Genomic DNA, 12,693 nt, shown 5'->3' with positions numbered 1-12,693 from the left:
CAAAAAATATTTGTAGGTGCTTGGTGCACCTAAAAAAATACTGTAAAGTGCTGGATGTATTAAAAAATACTTCATGATGCTGAATGCACACCTGAGAAAATTTTTCAGGATGCTGGATGTACTAAAAAATACTTCACGGAGCTAAATATACCTGAAAAAAATATTTTAAGATACTGGATGAATCACAAAATACTTTATAGTGCTGGTTGCACTCGAAAAAGCACTTCAAGGTGCTGGATGCATCTTAAGCCAACAAGCTAGACAAAGAAAGCAAGTATTCCTGGACTCAAGTGTTCACTAAAAAAACCTATTTTTACGTATAGGGTGGCCCTACAAAAGCCCTAGTTTATAAAGTAGAATTGGAAAGGAAAAAGTGATCAGAGCACCTTTATTACAACGGAAGCTTTACTGCAGTAAAACGTTAATTTTAGTAAAACTCAGAATTTCAAATTTCAGAGAGACTTTAAGGTTAGAACATAGTCATTTTAGACCAGTTTTAAGAGCTAGCGCTACAATTTGACCATGTAAAGAAAAAGGAGCCAAAAGAAACCTTGATTCATCCATTGAATTGTGTAGCATGACATTATAAATTATTCTAATTTAACATTAGAGTAGGAATATACCTATTGGCCCATAAAGTTTTATTGCCTCTTAGATATATAGTTAGGTTAGGAATGACATTTTTCAATTAAGAGAGGTGTGTGTAAGTGATTTGGAAGACACTTATCCTATAACACTTCAGATTAACAAGCTAATTTTGGGCACACTTAATTACATGCTTTTCTGACAATTGTGATTGTTGAAATACCAGATTCAGTATTTTGACTGACTTTAAACCATACCTCGATCACTCTTATTTTAAATTGTGTCTTATTCAAATTAAGCGAAAGTATAAAATTGATGCTCAAATGAGTTGTTGGTCCCAAATTATTAAGAAAACAATATTTATTCTTTATTATTAGACAAAGCCCATGCACTTGCAGTGTTATATGTTTCATAATTTTGTGCCTGCCATGTTCTTGGTGGGGTGCTGTTTATTTGTGCTTAATGTTATGTTCGTTTGGTCGATATTATTTTGTACATGATGGTACGTGCCAGTTCTTAATTTTGAAAGTAAAATAAAATATCACTAATTAATTCCCCTACCAATTCATTTCATCACCGCGATAGCAAAAGCTGCCAAAATGATAATTAGAACAAAACCATCGCTGACCAAAAAAAAACAGAGGAAAAAACAGTTTTATTCCTTTGCAAGTTAATTAAATTTCCCACACGCGCACATATTCGTCCTTTAGTATATGTTGATAATAAGTCAAAGCCAATATTGAGGCTGCCCCATAACCATAAGGCATTACTTTGAATAGTTTTAAAGGAGAATTATAACGAGGTTCCAAAAAAAAATACCGATAAGTTTCAATAATAAGTGAGTAGTTGTCATTTATTACTTTAAAACTTGTTATTACAAACTGTTTTGTTATTATTAGAATATTTTAGTAATTATGTTGCAATTCTCCCTTGTTTCAGAGGATACAATTCTCTTAAACGGGCAGAAGAATTAGGTTGCTACAATAAAAGCAGTTCATCTTCAGCCAAAGCGCAAAATAAGCACAAACTCATGCTCTATTACCATTATAACAACTGAATCAGAACCCCTTGATGCTTACCAGCTTCTTCAAATCGTCGTCAACGCCGATGATTGGTTACGAGGATTCGTTGACTACTCCAATTAATTGCTTACCATGCAGGCCTAGCTACGTGTAGCAGATAAAGGTCAGGATCTTGAGCCGGTGCAGATCAAAGAGCTGATATTGAGTCAACCCTTCTTGGGTGGGACCCAGAGGACGGACTCAGAAGTGAGTCTAGCGAGGAACCCTGTCATTGCCGGTGGGTGCGAACTCCGATCATGAGTACGGTAATCTGACGGCCGGGGATGGGCCGGAGAAGATGGAGAAGATAAAGGAAGTGGGGTGGAAGGTGACGGTGAGTGGGTATGGAGGGGACCCACTGGTTGACAGAGGAAGAGAGTTGGCAACATTAATGGAGGAGAAAGGAGTGAAGGTGGTGACCGATTTTGATGAAGATGGCTCTAATGGCGTTGAGTTCGCTGATGCTTCTGTGGCTTGACGACTCATCGGAGTTATCAAACACTTCATTTCTTCATCGGAAGATTAAGGCAAGCTCTGTTATTTTGCTTAATATAAGACTTAGTTAATTAATCTGAATAAATTAAAAATGTTAACTTAAATTAGTTAATATAATATATTTTTTCTAAAACCCCTTAAGCATTCTCCTTAATTTTCTCCCTCCCTCTCCTACTTAATTATTATTGGGAGAACATCAATTGGGTTAATATGAGAAAAATTTGATAAACAAATGAAATATGTTTTATATATAGGACCAATATTAACTTCGTAATTAGCTTTTATATTAAGGATCGGAGGAATATTATGCTTGTTAAATGAGACCCTTATATTCATTTCTGCATTATTGGAGTTTTATTAACTGCATATGAACTCATTTGTAGTCTTAGAAAAGGGACATGTGACCCGTGTTGTTTTTTCCATCATTACAATGTCGTTGATGTACTCCTGGAAGAATAGAATATAAATGAACCTATAGGAAAATTTCCAAGCAATAGTTATCTTTCTAAAATGACATTACGATCATATTTGAACTTATACTTGGATAAGAATTATGTTTTCAATGTACTACTCAAATAAAATATTGTCTGTGGGTGTAAGATATTGCACCCTCTCCATAAGCCATCTGCACCTAAACAAAGCAAATATTGCCTGACATTGATTTTTCTGATGGGATTATACATGGATTCCTGCTGGTTAGGTTAATTTGGCCATTTGGGAAATAAAGTCAAGAGTTCCTACAATTCGATTAGCATAAAGACAATGAAGTACTCTATCAGATTATAACAGGTGGATAGATACCTTACGAAGAATAGGTGGATATATATGCTGCACAAGGACTATTGCTTGGCCCCGCAAATTCCTACACTTTGAACATGATAGGTCGTAGTAGTAATTAATAATTTTAAAAATTGAATAATTTATCAGGAAATCACTTTTCCTACAAAATTTATACATGACAGATTATAATGGCTGCCAAATTAATAATTAATAGATGTTAATGTGTTATTGAATTGATTTATTGATTATATACATATAAATAATTATAACTACATATTTATTGCGTAACTATATATAAAATTGAAAAAATTATTGTTTCATACCTTTCATATTATGTATCCAAACATGCGTGCGTAAGTCCATCTTATCAATGTATATAAAATGGTTGGCAAAAAAAAAAAATCAATGTTTTATAAAATAATAGGATAATACTTGTATCAAGTTTCTTATATTTATTATGTCAAGTTCTCTTCTAATATATGGTCATAAGTACTATTTTTGAAATATTAACATTTAACTATAAACTCATAAAAAACAGAACACATAGTCATATACATAATCGGGAAACTTGAAATAATAGATATAAAAAAATTTGATTTAAATATTTTTCAAAATGGTATTACTGTCAGTGCAAAATATCAATTACAATTTTTGGAATAGGTCAGTCCTTTTATAAATTACACTCTGCATTTGTTTTTTTTTTTTTTTTACATTTTTCATCCTAATTAATTACATGTTTTTCTCACCTCTTTATCTCCTCATTCTTTCTCTCACTTATGTTCACTAAAAATAATTGTATGTTTGAAAAAATATTATATTTCCTATATTTATTGCCTCTAATCAACTATTTGATATACATAATCTCGTTGTTTGTATAGCTTAAATGTAGCACTGGAGGGATCTGATTTCAATTATAACTTGCTCATGAGAGATTTTGGTTTCCAAGACATATTAAGTCACTTTTCTAAATTATATGGATCAATAAATGAATTTCTCCTTAAATATCTCTTGCTTATATTAGGAATAATTCAATTTATTATGGATATGGAGAAAACCAAACGACTTAATTAGCCAAAATATGTCCTGCTATAGAACATATTTAATTAATTTGTTAACTACTTTCAGCTAATTTTCTTCATATCTATCACGTAAATATTAATAACTTACATTTGAAATTGGAGGGGGTGTGGTCAAATATTATGGCAGCACCATAAGTCACCTGAATTGATTTTAAAATGAAAAGGCCATGGAATCAAGTCCACGTTAACTTGGTGCCCAGGTAATCGTGTTAAATTAAAGCATCAGGTTGCAGTAAATTAAAAGCAATTCGCCTTCATCTTCGCCTTCGTCCCGAAGATATATACTCTTTCTAACCTAGAAGAGGTGGTTCCATCCGTGGAGTGCCGCCTGGCTCCGGAGCACCGGTTGCCGGCGGCGTACCTCGATGCCATGGAGGCGCTTCACTGGATCAAAACCAGCCCTGACGAGTGGCTAAGACGGTTCGTTGACTATGCTAGTTGCCGCGTAATGGGGAATAGCTCTGGGACTACGATCACTTACCATGCAGGCCTACGTGTAGCTGAGGATCAAATGAATGATCTGAAGCCGATGACGATCGAAGGACTGATAGTTTGTCAACACCTCTTGGGTGGGACCCAGAGGACGAATTCAGTAGTGAGACTAGCGAATTAACGTACACATCCATTATGTGTGTGTGACTTGTCTTGGGAGCTGGCGTCGCCTGTGGGAGCAAACCGTGATCATGAGTACAGTAATCGGACCGCTGGAGATTGGCCGGAGAAGATGGAGAAGATAAGAGAAGTGGGAAGCTTTATGGATCATCGGAGGGTTGAGCAATCTCGGTGGATCATCAAATATATTTATAATTATCATTGCTTTTTATTGGAGTGAGAAAAAAAATGTTATAGTGTCGTCTTTGTAATGCTCTTGTATTCTTTGAGGACTAAGGTTTCACTAATAATAAAAGAAAGAATTACCATACAAAAGGTATATTTGTAAGTTTCAGCTAAGAACAAAAACTTTCGTTACCAACGGGATTAGATCTAGCTGAATGGATTAGTCCCATAACGTAATAAATCAATATTCAAATCCTCATTGGGAGGGGGTGTTTACATTTAGTGTCGATAGTGTCTTAAATAAGATTACCTCCAATAGGAGGATACTTGTACCTATAAAAAGAAAAAAAAACTAAAATCCTTTGTTAGTAGTGTGCTTTTCTTTTTACAATTAGGTTTTTTTCTTCAAACTTACAAATAGATGCAGTTTTAGGAGTTGAGAGCCAGATGCTTGTATAACTAATAATTTATGCAAAGAGTCCCTGAATCTAATTTTCCCATAAAATAAAAAATGGTTCCTGTTTGTTTGAAAAATGAGGAGTTTAGAGGATCTACTGATCCTCTTCACATTAATTTTTCCTTTGAATTTGTTGTCCACTTTATTAACATATACAGCTTCCTCAACTTGCAAAATTAAGGCTCTCCACCATCATCCCTGTTGTGTGGCCCAAATCCATTATCTCCACTATCTGATGTATCCATTCATAGTCCATTCTTCAATGGCCCAATATAATTTTAAGAACCATAGCTCATGACAATATTAGAGTGCCACCCTTTTATTCAGAAGAGATATCCATATTTAATGTCTGATAATATCTTGAACAGAATTACTTTCAATAAAAGAATAAATGTATTTATAAGAAAAAAAGAGTCTAAAAATTACATTTTATAAAGTAAAATTTTACAAAAATATGTCTTTATCATTGAAACGTTCATCAGATAATCTTGGCCGTCTGCTATATCATCAAATGAAATCTCTACTGGCATTAGACCGGTATCATAAAACTCATTAGACATTCAAAATCTATCATGCATGAATCCAATTCAGTTCTTCAATTAGACAGCTTAGCCCCCAAAACTAGCTAGCTAGCATATTTCAAAGATGCTCGTGCATGAACGGGGACAAGGAAGACAAGAATTCAGAGAAATGCACGTACGTTTAAGACTAGTATACGTTCTTGAAGAGGATTCAATGGATGTTTGACTGATCTCTTTAAAATTGAAAGGACTAGATTCTTCTACAAGGGCTCCTATAATAAGAATCAAAGGGAATATTATAATTATCTTTCACTATTTTTTTTTAATTGTAGTTTGGATTGTGATGGGGAGTCATCTTCACTGGTGAATGTCTATAGTTGGACCCTCTACCCAAAATGTACTTGCTTGTGTACCAAGTTATCACATAACGTGCATATAGGTATAATAGGGCCCTATCTGTTCTCAGCTTAATATTGCAATAAGACTCATTACTCAAAATAAATGCAAATACTAATTAATGCTAATCCACGTGATTAATTATTAAATTCAACAAATTTTGGCTAACAGCATCGATCCCATCTGGAAAAACAATACTGTATAAAATGAGTATTAAAAAAGGCATCTTATTAAAAGGTCATCCTTCATGAAGCCTAAGACGATGAACAAGGATTTTCATCTTTGTTGAACTCAAATAATCTTCAATAATTTAGTACTTAAGGGTAACTGAACACCACAAAAATACTACATTTGGTCTCTTTAATATAAGATTTAGTTTATAATTCAAATGAAACTATAAACTCGATTTTATATTAAGATCTAGAGGTAGTAGATTAGCAGTGTCTAGCTCCCGAATCTGTTGGCATTTTCCATGTCCTTTTCTGCCGACAATTTATGTTTGAATCGTAAAAATAAACAGGAATATATGGATCGACACCATCATTAGTTCTAGTTCACATAATGTTCCGAAAGACAACTCAAAAAGGTGTTGTGGCTCAATCTGACAATTATGCCCTCTTTAAGGGGATCTCATGAATATGTCAATACGAATTTCAATCATTAATATAAGAAATAGATAATTAATTTAGATATATTTAAAAAAATTAGTTAAATTGACTAGTTGTCACAAATGTGTATTAATTTTTCTGAACTATCATCTTGAATCATGTGCATTAAAACTAGCTCTTAGTAAGAACTGAGAACTTCTTACAATCAATAGGGATATTTTGAGGAGGGAAAAAAAGGAGACAGCGGATTAAAATATTATATTTAGGACTAAATTCAATCCCTTAATTATCTCTTATTTTTAGGTGAACAAAATTTTAGACAAAAAAATGGGAGACAGTGGATTGAGATATTATATTTAAGACTAAATTTAATCCTCTAATTAATTAGCTCTTATTTTTTGGTGAACAAAATTTTAGGCAAGGGTTCACACTCAACTAAACCCAACCCAAGGGCATGTTCTAGATGTCTCTTTAAACACTGCAATCGAGAATCGAACCCCCTCCCTTTTAAGTGAGAGGATGTAATTCTTACAGCCGAACCCATAAATGATAGATAATTAGTTCTTATATTAAGGCACGCAAGGTATGCATACAAAAACCATAAACTATATACTTTTAGTCTTCAAACTCTGAATGCATGAAAGCAAAATAAAAACACATCTAGGCAGCAAGATATAACATAAATCATTAAAAAAAAACAACTTATTCTTCAAACATCATAAAATGTATAGGAAAAAAGCATTAATACAATAAAACATAATCTAGCTGCTTAGACGAGTTTTTGAAAATTGGGCAGGACAGCTAATATCCTTATTATTTAATGACAAGATAGTTTCCCTACAAGTGGAAAGTCGTAGTTTTGATCCCATTTGTAACCCTAAGTCATTAGTATATCTGTCCTCATATATGATTCAACAAAAAATTTAGGAAAAAAAGAAAGAAAGAAAAGAAAATTGAGCATGACGGGGAAAAATAAAAGATAAGGTGCATTGATTTTATAATGCAAGAGGCAAACTCGTTTATGTGAGTATCACTCGACTACACAACTCTTATGTGTCCTTGTTGAGTTTCTTACGTACTGATTAATCATGTTGAGGTCAATTAAACCATGGGTCGAATTCAATACTCACCAAATACAAACAATAAGGAACATTGAATCTTAACTGAAAACATTATAATTAATAATATATATTACGACTTTGAATAATTATAATATGTGCATGATTATCATTAAACGTGCGCTGTTGGCACAAAGTCACGTTGACGCAAAATGATCTACAACGAGGACTGATTCATAGTATCCACTTTTGGACAACTATACAGAATTACTTAGAACCTCTTCCGATGTCATAAATCTGAAAACAGCCCTGTGCCTTCTAGACTATAAAAAAAGGTGTTCTAATTAACTAATCATGGTCCTCAAAATTAAACTGGATTAAATTAAAAGTTGCTCTTTCTTCCATGTAAATAGTGAATTGTTTGATGAAAAGGTCGTAAAGTTCACATGGCATGCATGTTCTGTAGCATGACATTAATAGAATATAATCCACCATGTTCTGTAACATGACATTAATAGAATATAATCCACCATCAAATTTCAACGAATCACATAATGCCGGGTCCGGTCAGAAGTTATTTTCATTGAGCTGTTCATTTACCCACTAAATTTGGACATTTTTAATTTAAACATGACTGTTACTTTTTTCACCGGTACACATGATCTTTTCTTTTCTTTTTTTTTTTGTATTTTGTTTTGTTATTCAATAATTCATTGAATCTAATATATGACCGGGCACTGCACTAGTTTTGACACGTTAATTTGCGGGCATTCTTGCCACTTTTTATGACCTTTCTCAACAATATGATTAAACGTAGTTGGAGGTACTTTTTCTCTGGTCGCAAATATGTACATATAAAGGTGTCTCATTGAAGAAATTTTTTTATCCATTTTCCAAATATTACCCCTATTACAATTTATTAGAAGCACACTTATTAGAGTATAATGTATCGTTTATCTTTTTTTTTTTTTAATGTTTCTCTATATTTTTAAGTATGGGTAAAATTGAAAAGGATTTCATTTTTAAATAGTTAATGAGTTAACCACCTCTCCATGATTCTAACAACATGATTAGAGATGACTTATAACATGAAATAAATAATCCCAATTTTACTATATCAATCAATATGGCCCTTGCAATTTTATTTCTTGTTTTTGGCCAGCCCTTGTAATTATATTTAGGGAGAATTTAAGATAGCCCCAAAGAAGCAACACAATTTGCAACAGCAAACAAAATATTTTGAAATTTCATTGCACCTCAAAGATCAAAATTAAATTAAATTTTGTGGATGAAAATACATTATTATCATTACTCCATTTGTAAACAGTTATGAATAGCCTTAACTTGATTGTAAATTTTCGTATTCCACCTATGAATCCTAATTCTCTGACTTGTTATGAATGCTAGCTCCACTTGTAAATGGCCTTTTTGTAATTGTAAATAGTCTTATTTCTCTTGTGAATCATTTATCTTGGTTGTAAACTCACATATTTCACTAGTGAACCTTAACTTTCTGACTTATTGTGAATGTTAACCCACCTGTGAATAATCTTACTCCAGTTATAAACGGCCTTTTTTTTTTTTTTTTGTGAATCACCTTATATTGATTATAAATTCTCATATTTCATTTGTGAGTCCTAGCTTTATGACTTACTACAAATGTTCTCTTCACCTACGAATGGCCTTACTCTCATTACAAATAATGGACCTTATTCCTCTCGTGATGTTATTTGTAAATTCTCATATTCCATTTGTAAATTGTTTCCCCTTATTTCTCTGTTTGTAAGGTTATTATTGTTTTTTCACTCCACGAATTAATTTCATTTTATTACTTTCAAAAGAGTATAGTGAAATTTCAGAGTTATATGGGGGCAACTGAAAATAATGTCCCTCCAGGGGGTTAAATGAAATTCTCCATTTTATTTTAATCCAAAGCTAAACTACAATGCTATCTAAAGTGATTTCATTTTCAAACCCTAATCAAGTGGAACGTAGTGTACGTGGCATATTGGTACATATCGCAACACTAAAATGCTTACATCGCTTTCTTTATATTTTTGGCCAACAATGCTCACATCGTTTTCTTTCAATCCATTATCCATTTGCAGGTGAAACAAAAAGAATAACAAAGGAAACAAAATTAACGAATGGAAGCTCATCCACATGATTCTATATATATCTTTTGGAGGCATATTTTCATGATGTCTTCAATTACGTGGCAAACCCTTAATCTTGCCGCTTATCCAATCAAATCTTATCATTTCACAGAGAAAACAAACTGTTACCACTTACTATATGTGAATCTGCTAAAGAATGAGAGATATACATATATAAACGATTTGTCGTTTTCGTATCCCGAAAATTCCTCCCATTGTCCCCCCCTCCGTAATTTAACAAGAGAAACGACAAGAGAATAATAGTGGAAATCAGATTTCGTGCTTTTGATTAAACCGTTGAGCGTGTTGCACATTCTGGCACGTAATTATGTGAACCAGATAAATTTAAAGGAAAACAAAAGATGAATGTGCTTTAATTATTATATCTAGATGGAAAAGAAACAAACCAGGTATACCAAACACCTATTAGATCTGATTTCTACATGCTTCTCGTCGTTTCATGTTGCAGTTAAGACTTAAGAGAGTGTTAAAATGGCCAAATTAGACAAACTCGCCCAGTATTAAATTACATGCTTAAGCTTCTGGTAGAGCAGATAAAAGGAATAGGGAATCACGAAAATAAACTGTGCGGACTAAGAACAAAACATAAATAAAATATAAAACTAGTTGTAAGAAATAAATAATGCGAGCCATTCTTCAAACTTTGTTACAAAATATCTGAACGTGTCTAACTGAGATTAGATAAAATGAAAACAACAGGTTTCAACTCTCAAACAGTGCATATATTGGAGCCACAAGAATACAGTTAATCCTAGCTAGAACTCTGGGCTAGTAGAGTAGAAGATTCGAAGAGATTAATAATTGGTGATTAGTTGGGGTTGAATTATAAGTTAAATAATGTGTGGTTGATACAGTTGCAGTGATTGTTGGATAGGAGCAGTTTTGTTTTTATCACGACATATTCTTCAAATAAAAAACAACACAATTACCAAACAACAAAAGTTTGTCTGTTTCTGATAATATAAAAACAAGACAGAAGAAGAAAGGCATGGTTTTGGAGAGATAAAGCACTGGACTAAAGAGACAGAGAGTCTCATTGCCATTTTCGTGCCATTATATTTGAAGTTTTGGCTAAGGCAGGAAGCATCAGATCCAACACACGTTCACCAAATTCAATCATGTTAAATATATATATAAAACAAACTTTGGAAATAAATGATAGCTTAGTCTTGTATAGATGATGATCTCAGAGTTAATTTAATTTGTTTCATTCTGTGTGTATTTTGTAGTTATTCCGACCTTTTATGTGTGGATGGTTCTGCGTCACTTTGATGCTATTTTTAATCTACAGAACCAAATTTGACAAGGTCAACAAGAAGAAGAAACTGCATGAAGCGGTTTTATTATATTTCATCCAATACCGAAAATGTAAAATCTATGGTTATAAGGAAATTAATTAATAGTGCTTAGATAATTTGTATAAAATTAATAAAGTACTATGACAGAGACATGATTTGAGTATTATTATAGTATGCAGAAAGGTTTCACATGGAATCCTAAGTTATATATCATGATTTAAATATATATATAATTACATATCCAGTTGTCTAGAGTTGATATGGTGAAGCTAATTAATAGAAGTGTGGATCTATATGATCAGTAGTAATAATAGTTAATTAGATAAATTTTATGAGATAAATTAATAAATTAAATAAAAAATTAAGGCCGGAGTACTATATCTAACCTTTTTTGTTGACTCTGTATACAATCTCGTACGGAGTTAGCTTTCCAAATTCTCAACATGTGACGGTCGAGGGACCATAGCAATGTTTTGCTCGTGGGAGTCTTGTGGGATTGCCTAGCAACTATGTCACTTTAAATTCTCAGGGACAAAAACACTAAAATACCCTAAAAGATGCTAAAAGACAAATTAGGGTGGGTGAATTTTAAAATCTTAAATTAGACCCTTTTTATTATTTTAAAATTTTAAAATATTATAAAATGACAACATGCCCTTACTCCCAGTGACTACTTTTATATAGCTATTAACTACATCCAATAGCTACTTTTATATAACTATTAACTACATAAGAGTAGTAAATAATAAAACAAAAAGTAGTCACCAAATCTCCAACAACACTTAATATATTTTTTGAATTTTTGAAACAAAAGTACTCAATAGCGAAACTAGAGTAGTCAATAGCTAAATAAGAGTAATCATCAAATTTTTAAAAATGAAAGTAGTCAATCACAATATTAGAGTAGTCAATAACTAAATAAGAATAGTCATCAGAGTTCTAAAAATAACTGTAGTCAATAGCTTAAAAAGAGTAGCCAATTTATAAGAAAGAGTAGTCACTGGAGTTTCAGCGACTGGTCATCAGAGTCTCGATGACATCTCACCAGAGCTCCGATGACTGGCCACCGATAGGGTCACTTGTGCCGGAGCTCTGGTGGCTGGAAACCAGCTAAAAGTGCTCAGGTGGCAATATTTAAAAAAAATAGTAAAGGGCATTTGTATAATTTGACATGATTTGAAAATTCCAAAATAATATAATGGGTCTTAATTGAGATTTTGAAATTCACCCGTGCTGATTTCGACAATTTTCAGGATATTTTATTGTCTTTTTCCAAATTCTTACATTCTTCAACCTTTTTTTAAAAAAAAAAGATTGGGTCGGACAAAAATAAGAACTAAAACATCAATTAATTCGAGGGAAAACCATATTGAAGGTACCTATACTTTCTCTCAATTTTTA

Source organism: Neltuma alba, unplaced genomic scaffold, assembly GCF_004799145.2.
Source record: "Neltuma alba isolate B1F8T4 unplaced genomic scaffold, ASM479914v2 tig00012343_pilon, whole genome shotgun sequence".
NCBI lineage: Eukaryota > Viridiplantae > Streptophyta > Magnoliopsida > Fabales > Fabaceae > Neltuma > Neltuma alba.
This window is presented reverse-complemented; position numbering follows the sequence as displayed.